This window comes from Aphelocoma coerulescens, chromosome 1 (genome assembly GCF_041296385.1).
Source record: "Aphelocoma coerulescens isolate FSJ_1873_10779 chromosome 1, UR_Acoe_1.0, whole genome shotgun sequence".
Taxonomy (NCBI): Eukaryota; Metazoa; Chordata; class Aves; order Passeriformes; family Corvidae; genus Aphelocoma; species Aphelocoma coerulescens.
In genome coordinates this window covers 76,679,334-76,692,518 of record NC_091013.1, presented here as the reverse complement: position 1 = coordinate 76,692,518, position 13,185 = coordinate 76,679,334, and positions in this window count along the sequence as shown.

The window sequence follows — 13,185 nt, the reverse complement described above, 5'->3', positions numbered from 1 at the left end:
TGAATCACATTTATAAAATCTGTACAACCTAACCTAATATGGTTAGTAGTCACCTAAATTCATGCCATATTAACAGATTTTTTAATGTGACTGAAGACCTGTATTTTGGAATTATCCATGTTTGACTAGGCAGTAGTATTCTTTGAAACAACATTGGTCTCAAGGAAACAAGGACAGAAAATATATGAAAATATATTTGTCTGTGAAGGTACTGTACATCTGTCCATGTACAGATGGACATTTAGGCTCAACAAAAGTTACCTGACTTTTTCAAAGCTACTTTCTCCACTAATATAATCAATGCATACAATGCACTCCTTTTTGAATATTTTTAGCATATTGTCTTTACCTTTTCTGTAGAAGAGTGACAGTAAAGTACTAAGGCAAGCAGGAAGTCAGAGACTTAAGGAAGTATTCCCCAAATATATTCAGCCCTTAATTTATCTCTAAACAATCGTTTGATGTCCTGTCAGCACATCAGGCAGTAGAGCTTCACTTGGAGATCCAGTAGAATATGGTAGATGGCCAATGGTTGGGGTTTTTGTTCTCTTTTACTCCAAATCATCTCTTTTACAATCTGTAGCAAAATATATTTCTTGCATTTGATTATTTGCATCCTCTCCAATTAAGCTAATGCATTCTGTAAATTTTCTTACATGATTCTTATTTGTGTAGTAATTTTTTCTTTTGGTTTTCCTTTCAAATTGGGACATAAGGCTATTTCTCTGTGAATTGACGTACTCTTCCACAATGCCACTGGGGCTGAAAATGTTACTGTACATGGTCTGTACAGTGACTATGATCTGAAAAAGTATGAGACATTTCTCTGTGGTCTTTATTTTTGCTTTCCAGTTCCAGGATTGAATTTTGTACTTGTCAAGGGAAGAAATTTAAACTGAATTAGGAATGTGTGAACTCAGTTTTCAGGAGTTTATCTAATACTTTTAACTAAACCTCTTGGATTTCACTCATATCTGTCAATCACTCTTACAGCTAGAGAAGAAATAGTATTTATAATCTTTGAGCATTTTCTACAGGTCAAAATATTTTACCATCCTGAAAACTCAATAACTTAAAATTTTTACCTAGCAAAAAATTAGGAAACAATAAAAAAATGAATTGGAGTATTGTTTTGACACCTTTTTTTAATATTTAACTTTGATTTTTTTAATTTTTAATTTTTTTTAATTTTTAGATTTTAAAAAAAAATTTTTAAAGATGGAATGTGGTTTGTCTGCAGTGTAGCATGCAGGAATTCAGGAACTGCCATATTAGAGAAATCTCAAGGCCTGTCTTATTCATTGTACTATTTTTGACAGGTAGTTGGTGCCAAATGTTTAAGAGAAAAGTGTTGACCTGTCTAGGAAGTAAATGTAGGAAGTAGATATACAGTTTTACTGTTTAAAAAAAAACCAACAACAAAAGTAATGCAAAATATACAATCTCAAAGTTGATTAATTAAAATTGGTATCAGAAAACTAAGTCTAATTTCATGTTACATAACATGGCATTTAGCTGTTTTGAACTTGCTAATAGTTGCTATCCGGTATTTGTCAATTCAGGTGCATGTGTAAAATTACACCACACATAGATCAGATGTTAAACATTTTTATATTTTTTTTCCCCCCCAAAACTCTGGGAATCTAGTTTTTGTGAGTGTAGCCATGCCCAGCAGCACCACTTACACTGCTCTGTAGTCTCCATTCCATTCTTTCACTTGACTTTTTTTACTGTCCCTGTCTTGTTTCTTACTGCAGGGTTTTTTTGACACATTACACTGCTGCATATACAGCCACATGTGAATGGGACGGGGGAACTAATCCATCTGAAAGAATAAAAGGAGGGGGAGAAGAGGAGCAAGAGAAAGGATGTTTAAGCAAGCATTGGTGGTTAATAAATGTGGTTTTACCATTCCAGCCTCATCTCAAACAGCACCTGTTGGAGGCTTCCTGTTACCTGAGGGAGGGAGGGAAGAAGCACTCCCTAAAGTACTAGCTCTTTCCATGTCTGGAATTTGGAGGTATCCACCTTCATGAACATGACAGAGTCTGTTCATGTAAAAACCTCACCTGAGGCATTTGAGGACACCCTGCTACAGCCTAAAGTTTTTCTATCCCGATGCCAGTCATCTTTCAGGTAAGTTTCAGACCAGCTTTCCAGTACACTGTTCATCAAAGTGACCTTGAGCTGAAATTGTAGGCTGGAGTAAATGAGACCTGAGCATGTATTCCATGCTCCCAGCTCATCTTTGGATTAAGATAAAGTTACCTTGTCAAGGAAGTAGCTCAGCTACCAAGCAGAGAGTTGATGAATGTAACACACTGGATCATGATAGTAAAATTAACAATAAAATTTTAGCAAAATTTTTAAATATAGACCCACTTTTTTTGCCCAAAGTTGTAGTCCAAAGTTGTGTGGTATAGTCCTCTATATCTATATCTATATCTATATCTATATCTATATCTATATCTATATCTATATATCTTTTCAGACCACAATAAAGAAGGCCACAGGCTCCCCAGTTAATCTCTCAAACAAGCTCTAATCTCTGAGTAAATTCAAGGACAGTTTAGCTCATTCAGCAAACAAATAGAGCAAACTGCTGTACATGCCTGAAGGTCAGGCAGCCTTGTAGTGATACAGTGTTTTCAAAGAAAACCTCTTGCACTTAAAGACAACTCTCCTCCAACCAGACAGCTACTATTCCCGTTGGAATCCCCTTTAAGCCTAGTAGCAGGGAACTGCTGCCCTGAGTGCCTCCCTGCACCAGTGACTGATTAGTTACAGGCTGGAATAAGCTGCTCCCACAGCTCCTGGTGGTGCTCCTCACACTGTATGACAGTTCCTGCACTGGTAAAATCTGTAGCGTAGCAAGATTGCTTTGTTGCTCAGCAATGAAGAAATCTGTTAGAAATTGTACTTTCCCATATAGAAATTTAAGACATAACAACACATCTTACCAGTGTCTAGGTGAGACACATATGTGAGATCCTGTTTAGTTTGGGTTGTGGTGGGTTGTATTTTTTTTCCTGGTATATTTTTTCCCAATATTAAGGACTGTAAAGGGAATTAAAGAAGGGTTTCTGTTTGAATGTCAGACCAAAGGCAGATACTTGATGTGAACATTTAACACATCATCCTGTGACTCAGGTCAATTTATTTAAGTCAGTATTTTAAAAAGCTAGAGGCTAAAATCAGTAGAAGCCTTAAGTACGTACTACCTTCCAAAATAAGGCAATTTTTTATACAGATGTCTACGAGACATACAGCCTACCAAGTCCTGATCCTCATCATATCTCAGTTTCTCCACTGGGGAAAATATTTACTTAGTTCACATGGGTAATATAATGTAATATGAATTAACTTTTAAGCACTCTGAAATCTCAAATGAAAGAAATTCTTCAAGTATAAATTCCCAAGATTATTAGTGTATTCTCACACACAGAATCCCAGTTATGCTATGGCAGAAATGTGAGTAGGACAAATCCCCAAAGCAAGTGATGTTCATTAGATGTTCCAATTCTGAGAAAAATTGGGACACTGTGGTCATTTTTTTTATAAGGCAAAGGACCAAATGTAGGAACAGGACCAGAAAGAAAAAAATAAACAACCTCGAATCCAGATACCCATACGTTGACTCTGCAAATCTGCTCACATGATCATCTGATGCTCACAGAGGCATCCTCCATGCAACCTACTTTGCCATGAACAAAGCAGACCACATGCAAACCCAGCAGGCCACAGTGTTTGCACAGTGGGACCCATGTGCCTGAGCCTAGCTAGGCTAGGAATGAATGCCTCTGTTAGTATATATGGGAAATGGCATGACATTTGAAAAAACTGTGATGATGCAGAAGCACCTGGAACCCAGGGTCTTGGAATGTCCTGTGTCCAATTCCTCTAGATATAATCAAACCTGGAACTATAAGGTCACAAAAAGTCACTAATTCAGCTTTTTGCAGATGAACTTATTTGGTGGATACTCAATGGAGAACTGCAGCCAGAACACTTGAGATACTTTTTCTTAAACTAGCCCAGTCCTGACACACTATGCTGAGTGTGATGGATGCAGAACACAGTGAGGAGAGCACCCTCAGACATGTGCACACACTTTCTAAGACATGTCAGGCTTCAGCAAAGCCCTAAAATGGAGAGGCCAGTTTGATGGGAAGAGAGAACAGACTGCCTGGGGTCCAAGTGTGAAGGGATCTCTGAGCTATCTCTGAGCCTGTGTATAGAAAATAGGTCTGGTCAGAGAAGGTTGCTTATAATATCTCAATAACTTGATTACTTTTGCCTCAGCTCTCTGGGTCAAAAAATGTATTCTTTCTCAGTATTTCTCATGGCTCAAAAAAATATTAAGAAATAATCACCTCCTTGTGTTTATTTTTACTTTTGCTTTCTTATTTAACCGGGTGGGATCTTTATATGATTTAGTCCTGAACTAGGTCATCTAAGCTTGGCTGGTGGCCACACTTAGGCAAGGTACTACCGTGCATTGCAGTGGAATGTAAATGGTTTTGCACTGGGAAGAATTTGAGCACAGGCAAAATTGGCCATACAGACAGCTGCAAGACAGAATATGAGAAGTTGAGACCTGGAGTGCTGTTAATCAATTTTGAACCATCAGGGACTAAACTGACTAGCTTTGATTAGCTTTGGTTTGGTAACCAGTTGACTGACTAGAGAACAGATTCCCTATTTTCAATTAAGAATAGAAAAAGAACAATGAAGATTATGTTTGAATTTATAGAAGATAAGGCAAAGGAGACTTCCTGCTATAATAAGAGGAAAAGACCTGGTATTGGGTACACACAATTAAGCATTTGGTGAATACAACCATCTCTTTGTTACACTGAAGAATAGCAACCTTTCCAAGCTGCATTGTTATACAGGTAATATAAGGAAGCTACAGATACAGGTCAATAATAGGAACGAAAAGGAAAATAACTGGAGAACAGTGACATCCAGCCCACCCATCAAGACAAATAAAGTCAAGTCTAGAACACAGACAATAGAAAACCAAATGCAACATCATCTGCCTTTATGTGGAAGGAAAGAAGAAAGAAGATGTGTGAGCAATGTGAGGAACCAGGATATGCCAAACCACAGAATAAGTGCATTGACAGGATGAAAGTCTTCATTCAACAGCATGGAAACATCACCATCACTGCTTTGTGCTTCTGCTGTTCATGGGAGATGCCTGAGAGAGAGTGCTTGGATGGTGGGGAGATGGCTGGTCAAAATACCAAAATACACTGAGGGCTGAAGCTATTATCTCTGGCATGGGTTACACACTAGTACCCTCCACACCATTCACTTCAGTGAATGTTCCCATAAAAGACAGAAGGATGAACAGTGTTAAAAGGAAAAAGTGCTTCAATCAGCACAAAAATTGGCTGTGAGTGAGCAGCAGAGCGAGCTCCGAGAAGGAGCTGGGTTATGCAAACAGCAAGAGATCTAGCTGCACTTGCAGTAAGTGGCCAGGTTGAAGTGGAAATTTCTTTCATGTGTGAAAACCACACATTTTTTGTTATGTATATGGCAATTCTCTCCTTTATACTACATCCCTACAGCCTCACATATCATTGCATATCTCTTATCCTCATCCTTCATCTTTTAGCAAATATGCTGCTATAGATTGTCTTTTAAAATACTTACTTAGCACCAATAGTCAACCTCCCTGCTGAATTACTTTATTTTCTGCTGTAACTGAAGGCTTAGCAGAGGCGGTACATAAAGTCACCAGTGAGGAACCTAACGAATAATTAATCTCTTCCACAATGCCAGCACATCCTGTTCTTCCTGAGAGTGCGGGCTGATTTGTTCTGCCATTTTCTAGGCCCGTGCTGTTGTTCCTGATGGACTGAGGTCACTGCTCTGCCACCTGGGCAGGCCCAGCCCACCCACCGGCCACAGAACTGTCAAAATAGAGGCCTGGGGGCAACAGTGGCTTCATTCCCTTTGAGAAGTATGGGAATTGGATGCTATTTTTAGAGAGAGGGCTGGTGCACTGTGGCTTTGTCCTCTGCAGAGCTCGCTGCTCCGCCTCTGGGAGTACTGGGAAACGGTCATTCAGGGAGCACAGCCCCATATGTGATGTGGGAAGAATGCAGTGCTGGAGGTCCCAGTGGTTTTCAACAGTGCAGGAGTCTGAACGATCCACCTCGTTTCCATATTAGGACAAAAGTCAGGAGTCTAAGGCTACACATTGTATAGATAAGTTCCAACACAATCAGTTTTAACTTGTAGACTAAGTAATCAATTTACACAATCTTGTAACTGATTCGTACTCAAAAAGAGAGCATTTAAGTACTCAGACATATATTATCTTCTTTATTTATAAAGAGGTTCAGTCTACACTGATCCATCTGTTCATGCCTGGAAGTGTCAGGGCTGAGAACTGTCTCCCAAGACATCTTGGCCCTCTTCTGCCAACAGGACTGAGCATCGCTTACCTTAATGGTGACTTGGCCAGGATTCCCCTAGGTGTATTTACTCTCACAAGACACTTATCCAACGGGCAATACATTTGAAAGATAATAATGTCATTTTACTCATTCTTTTTAAATTTATTCTTTCTTCCGGGTCATATTCTCCATATCTTCAACAGAGGAGTTGTTGTCATCCCTGCCCATCCATTGTTGCCTTGTGATTCCTGGTATCTCAGTAGCTATGAGTATGTTACTCTGAAAAATTGGTGGTGGACATGGCTGTAAGACTACACATGATACTGGCTAGAAATTTATATTGTTTAGTAAGACAGCAGTTGCCAGAATATGTAGGCTGAAAAATGCTGGGTTTAATTTAAAACTTTATTGCCAGATTTCACACTTTATACTTAGCAAAAACTGTTTCTTGCCAAGTGAACTTTCAGAAGACCATACTGTGCAAAATGGGTGAAAAATACACATAAATCTGTGAACATAGACTGCAGTCTGTCCAGACAGTGTGAATGTTTAACCTAGAGAGGAGTTGCCTGCAAGAAGCACTGTATTTACTGTTATAAAACATTCTTTTTGTATTTCAAAATCGCTCCAGGGAAGCCTATCCCAGCATCCTCAGATGCAAATCATTTTGAGAGTGTGATAAAGGTTTTGGTTAATCAAGAATTAAAAATATATATTCCATATTCTGGTATGAATCTGCTACTTCTTCCAACAGATATGTTTGAGGATCAGAGGAATAAATGGTACAAAAAGGAAAACTGAGCACATTGTAGAAATGTGGAAAAAGGTTACATTGGACAAAGGAGTGCAGTAAGGCCATCAAAGCTAGCTCTTATTCTTTCTCTAAACTTGTGGAAAGCAATAGAACTGCAAAACTTGCTCTCTGGGTAGCTTTAAATGAATGGGTGAATGGCATAGAGAGATCAAGCTTGAATGAAGTCTTCAGTGAAAAAATACCTTCAGAGATTACAGAAGCCTTCTTGATATGCAAAGTTATTTGATGTAGAATGACAGGAATTACAGTAAAAAGTGGTTTGGAAATCATCACTACGCAGTCAGCGAGTTGTGCTGCACAGTGAAATAATGATGAAGGAAGAACATTCATCAGCCTGCTTTTTCTTGGAGACTGGAGCTACTGTTGATGTTTTTGTAGGAGTATGTGTCCTGCCTTTGCATTTGTCTCGATTCAGCAGGTTTAAAGATCTGTATGGAACTGGTCACAAAACTGTCTATCTACCTACAAAGACACCCTGGTACATGTACCTAGTATCCCAAATACCAGGTGTTCCAGACAATGTATTTTTTAAAGTGACACATTTCTTCTTACTTAAACAATTACAAATCCATTTCTACTCACCTTCCAGATACTGACTGTGAGTAACTGTAAAGTAAAAAGTAACTGTGGTTACTTAATTGACTGCTAAGTGGCAAAATATTACAGTTTCATTCACTCAGCTGAAGCTGGTGCATGTCTCCCAATTTTGTGATTATTTCTCTAGAATACTGGTTTTTTACTGTAGTTAAATATGCAATCTAATTGGTTCAATCTTACCTATAGAAAACGTACTGTATTGTCAGAACAATTAAGCTTTCATCTTAAAACTTCTGGTTTTATTCCTGTATTTTTTATTTTAGTAAATTTGTTTGACTTGAAAAGTTGGGCAGACTAGTTCTGAATTCCAGATGATGGAGAAAAAATCCTAATGCTGTGCAGCACTGATATGTGGTTTAAAATTGCTTCAACCCAAAATATTCAAGTTATATAGCCAAATACCTTGTAGTTTCTAGATCCACTAGTTCAGAAGGACCTATTTCTAGCTTGTCTTCTACCCTTAAAAGTCCTGGGAAAAATAATGAAAGGGATGTTTTACCTAAACAGAGGTGTAATTAAGTAAAACTATATGTAATTATAATGAGTGCAAGAAGCATCCTGATCATTCATTGAAGTATTTCCTTGGACCAGGAGAATCCTTAGATCTTGTTCCAAATTTGTGCATAGTGGATCACTTTTCAGTTCGGATTTAATACAGATCAAGCATGAATAAAACACTGAATTTCCATCACACTACTATAGCACTTGATACAGCCTCTTTTATAATGGCTGTCATTTTTCATACTGTCTATAGGAGGCCAAAGTATGCTTCATTCTGCAAGGAGTTAAAAGTAGCTTGATAATAACCTGATCAATATCAAATCCTCTAAGACAGAGTCAACCTTCACATTTTTACACACACTTGAAGTTTCGGAGTGGGTTTGTGGGAGCTCAGGAGTTTGCATCACTTGGCTTCAATGTTTGTGATCCAATACTCTGGTCCTCAAAGTGGAGAATCACAACAAGATACCACAAGAATGACAAGCCAAGGATGGATCACCTCCTGTCTAGTGAGACTGGGAAGAAGAGGGGAAGGTTGTCCAAAGATAACTAAAGATTAATACCTTGTTTAAAATTACACCCATGAGAGGAACCTGACATGATAATGTCAGATTGCCTCTTTGTAGTGAACAGTTGGAGCATGTGCAGAAACACATTGATCAAGCTGACCAATGAACAAGTTTTGTGCAACTTTTTTTTTGCTGTAACTTGTATAAAAGCCTGCAAACTCTCCAGAGGTGCCAACTTCAGGAAGCCTAGCACCTCTTTCTGTGCAGAATGTCTTTAAAGGTCAGAAGGTGAGTCTGGGCTCTCTGCGTCCATTGACAGTCAAGCAGTGGAAGCATGTCTTCAAAATTCACCTACTGGATTTAATTCGGACCTTTTGGTTTGGTTTTAATTAAAGCACCTGAGTAACAATTTTGGCTGCACTGTATAAAGATTGAGAAAGATTAAAGAAACCAGAATGCTTCTGAGCTAGTGCACTGTGAAAATTACTTAAATAGGGACAGTTTCAAGTCAATTTTCCTTCTCGTAATAGAATGTGTTACATGGAAAGTTCATTATTTATTCTTAGGGTGCAAGAGAAATTTTTGGTGTGTGGTAACTCATTGTATGCTTATATTATAGCTCCTTTAAAACTGTCGGTTTTCTAATGGAAATTTAAATTAGTATCTTTTATCCATATTTATTTTTCTAAATGCATACTTTGATTTTGGGCAACAGTAATTAACAGCTGCCAGTAAGTTCATTAGGAACTATCAGGTGTCACATTTAAAAATCAGTTGATTATTCAACGTCTATCTTAGAAACTCATTCTTAGCCTAACAAATAACGTGATAGAAAATCTACCTGAACTGAATAAAGCATTCTAGAGTTCTTCTAGGACATTGAGAGCTAACTTTATTTAGGGTATGATTAAAGCTTAGATATTATATCCTAGTGCCTGCTGTATACCTCCTGCAAAAATGTTCTTAAAAAAACCCTTGGATGTGTATTTAAATCTTAAAAAGCAAATTTCCAGTCATGTGGTTCTGAAGGAAATACTGCAATCATAAATTAGGTATAACTGACTGAGGGTGTGTAGTTTCTAAGCCTAAGTAAGAAATGTGAGCTGTGAGAGGAAACAACCACTTAGTGAAAGAGCTATGTGAACAAAAGAATTCACAGATTACTTCTTTCAGACTAAGGCACATGAATAGCTTGGCTACAGAGGAGTACTACCTATGCATACCCCTTCCTGCTCCTGCTTCTGCTCTGAAGGGAGATGGGGATTCCCATAGCCACTTCATTGTTCCTGAGTGGAGTCATCCCCTGAGGCCTGTCTGGGAGTAGATAACAGAGGGTGCTCAGGCACATGTGTGATTCTTGGGTGTGACCTTTTGGGGCCAGGAGTTAGACTTCAAAGACCCTTTTTAGTCCCTTCCAATTCAGGATGTTCTAGAAGGCAGCTCCTGTCACCACTACGCCAGCAGAGAACCCACAGCAAAGCTGGAATCCCCTGTCATTATATACCTGAGTCCATAGACTGCTTCAAGGGCTAGGAGATGATGCCCCAGAAATTCATGGATGTTGCACTGGGATTTATCAGACAGGTCTTTTTGGCTGAGAACTTGCTGACCCCCACAGTAGCATAAGAAGGATTAGGGAATCCGCTGAGTCTTTGCAGTATAAAAATTTACAGGATGATGAGGATATCTTAAAATAAACAGAACCCCTGATAATTCATGCTTAGTATAAGCACTCATGAATCTTCAGTCTTCACCTGATGTTTAGAAGATGAACACCCCCTTTCCTCACTTCTCCACTTAAATATGACATGATTCAATAAAACATGATTCAAATTATCATAAAATTGGAGTAGCAGATTGTGTTATTTTCCAGGGAACTAGAATGGGGTAAAACCTGTTGTTAAATGACATAGATAAGGAAACAAGCAAAGGCTTATTTTTCCTATGAGCTGGTGATGGTAGAGGGACATCTTATGCTGAAGATCTCAGGACAAAGAATAAAGGAAATATGTATGGGTGTTACCTCTGTGGGAACCTATCACAGACCAGCAACCTGAAAGTTGTAACTAATTGTGGGCATGTAGGCAAGTGGTTAAGAGCAACTATTTGATAATAATGTAGATTATTAATTAGGCTTGTTATTTGTTGGGAAAATAACACAATGGGGCACAGACTGTCCAGTTTTTTATGCAGCAGGAGAAAGCACCTTGAAGGAATCTTCTACAATATACATTTTTAACCAACTGAGGAACTGGTTGAAAATGTGGGATTAGGAGAAAACCGAGGAAGGAGGATATAGAAAATAGGAATTCAAGATCTTTGGGAAGTAAAAGCAGGCAGAAATTGTGGGCAAGCTACCAGTTCCTCAATAATGTATGTACACAAATGTGAACTGTTTCATTGTGTAGGAAAGACAGTAAATGTACAAAGAGACCAACCTGGTCAAGCCATTAGTTCTTCTTAAACAAGGACATAGAGAGAAAGTGCAAAATAGGTCAAATTACCAAGGAAGAAAGAAAAATATACACCATAAATATAAAGGTACAAAAATCAGAGAAGCCAAGACACACCAAAAAAATTTAAATACATTAGCAATACCATGCTAAAAAGATAATTAGCCCACTGATCAATACACGAGAAAGTTATTAACAGATCTGAGAGTTCAATGCCTTTTTTTTGCATCAGCTTCTACCATCAAGATCAGTTGCAATCAGATGGTAGCACAAGACCCATAGCTAAAGGAATAAGTATTCAGCCAAGAATAAGCACGAGTAGATTAGAAAGTACTTTGAATTGTGAACTCACAAACTGTCTGCACCTGAGAAACCCCTGTCTAGGATATAGGTGAAGTAGTTAGCAGCTAGCTTTGACAAATTCTAAAAAGTAATGAGATATTAGAAAAGGAAAAACATTTAAAATGGGGAAAGATAAATCAGGAAATGATAAACCAGTCTTTTCCTGTAAAAATGCTGGAACAAACGACTTGTAAGAATCAGAAAGAACAAAAGTTACAGCCAGCATAAAACAAATCATAGCAAGCTAGCTCAATTATTTTCTGTGCCAGATTAACTGGTTTTACAGATGAAGAACTCGTTGCTGTTTTGTATACTGACTTAAGTAATGGGTTTGATATTCCTGTATGTGAGAGCCTAATAAATAACCTGGAGAAAGGTGACCTGAATGAAACTACTGTAATGCAAAACTGTACTAACAGAGTTGTTATTGACTGTCTGGACAGCATACACACTAAACTCCTGCAGGGGCAGGGTTCAATATTCTTCACTATTTCAAAAGCTACCTGAGTAGTTAAATAGAAACTTCAACTGTGCACAAAAATGGAAGAGATTTTAGCTGTGTTTAGTCAGGATTAGAATTCAAAAAAGTAAATCAGAGAAATTGTCTGGAGACTCATCTAATGCAATGCCATGTTCAATTCTTGGCTCTGAACAAGATCATGTATCAACTAGAAAGAGTCCAAAGAAAACCAAAAGAATGACTAGAGCTGTAGAAAGTAAGGACTGAAAGAAATTAGGAATATAGTCTGTTTATATTTGTTCTGAAAAAGCAAGAAATATTCAAATTGGATGACAGAGAAAATTTTTTTCAGGAAAATTAATCCACAAACACCAGAGGTTTATGTCCAAAAAAGAGACAGAAAGTCCTGTTATTTAATTCAAATAAAGGGAGAGGCCATGGGGCATTCCCCTGGGGTCTCTCAGATTTTTGGAGGGCGCAGCCTCCTATTTATCCTAATTTCCCGACTGCGTTTCCCTCTCTCTTTCCCCGTTGGCTGAGGTACTTGAGAGGTACAGGCTTCCCAAATTGCTTAATACAGACTCCCTTCTAATGTATACCCCTCCATTTTTTCTTTTCCTATGGAATTTATGGCTCCTTCCATTGCTTCTTTCATCTCTCAGCATTCATCTTTACCTATCAGCAAACCCACAGTTTGTTTGTAAAGACAAATCCCTCTCACTCCTTTCATCAATCAGTGTGATGCCTTAGATTTTAACTTCCATATTTTTCAAATCCTGTACTGCCTAGTGTGTTGCTCTGAAGTTTCTTGTAGCCTGTTAATTTCTGCTCTCTCGTGCTAGGTAGACATAACAAAGCCTCCCCAGGCCTGCTCTCCAAGGACACTCAGACCATCCTAGGCCCAAAAGTATAAACCAAAAGCTTCAAAAAAGGGGGGGCAAGCTTGGGGAAATTACATTATTAACTGAAGCTTTAATTGGAGAATTAACCCTGATATGCAAATGAGCCAAACTTATGAGAGTGTGAAGAACTCGTGACCTGTCATCCATCTTGGCGTCCATTTTGGCAGTAGCCTCTGGCTCCCCAGGGTGTACCTTTG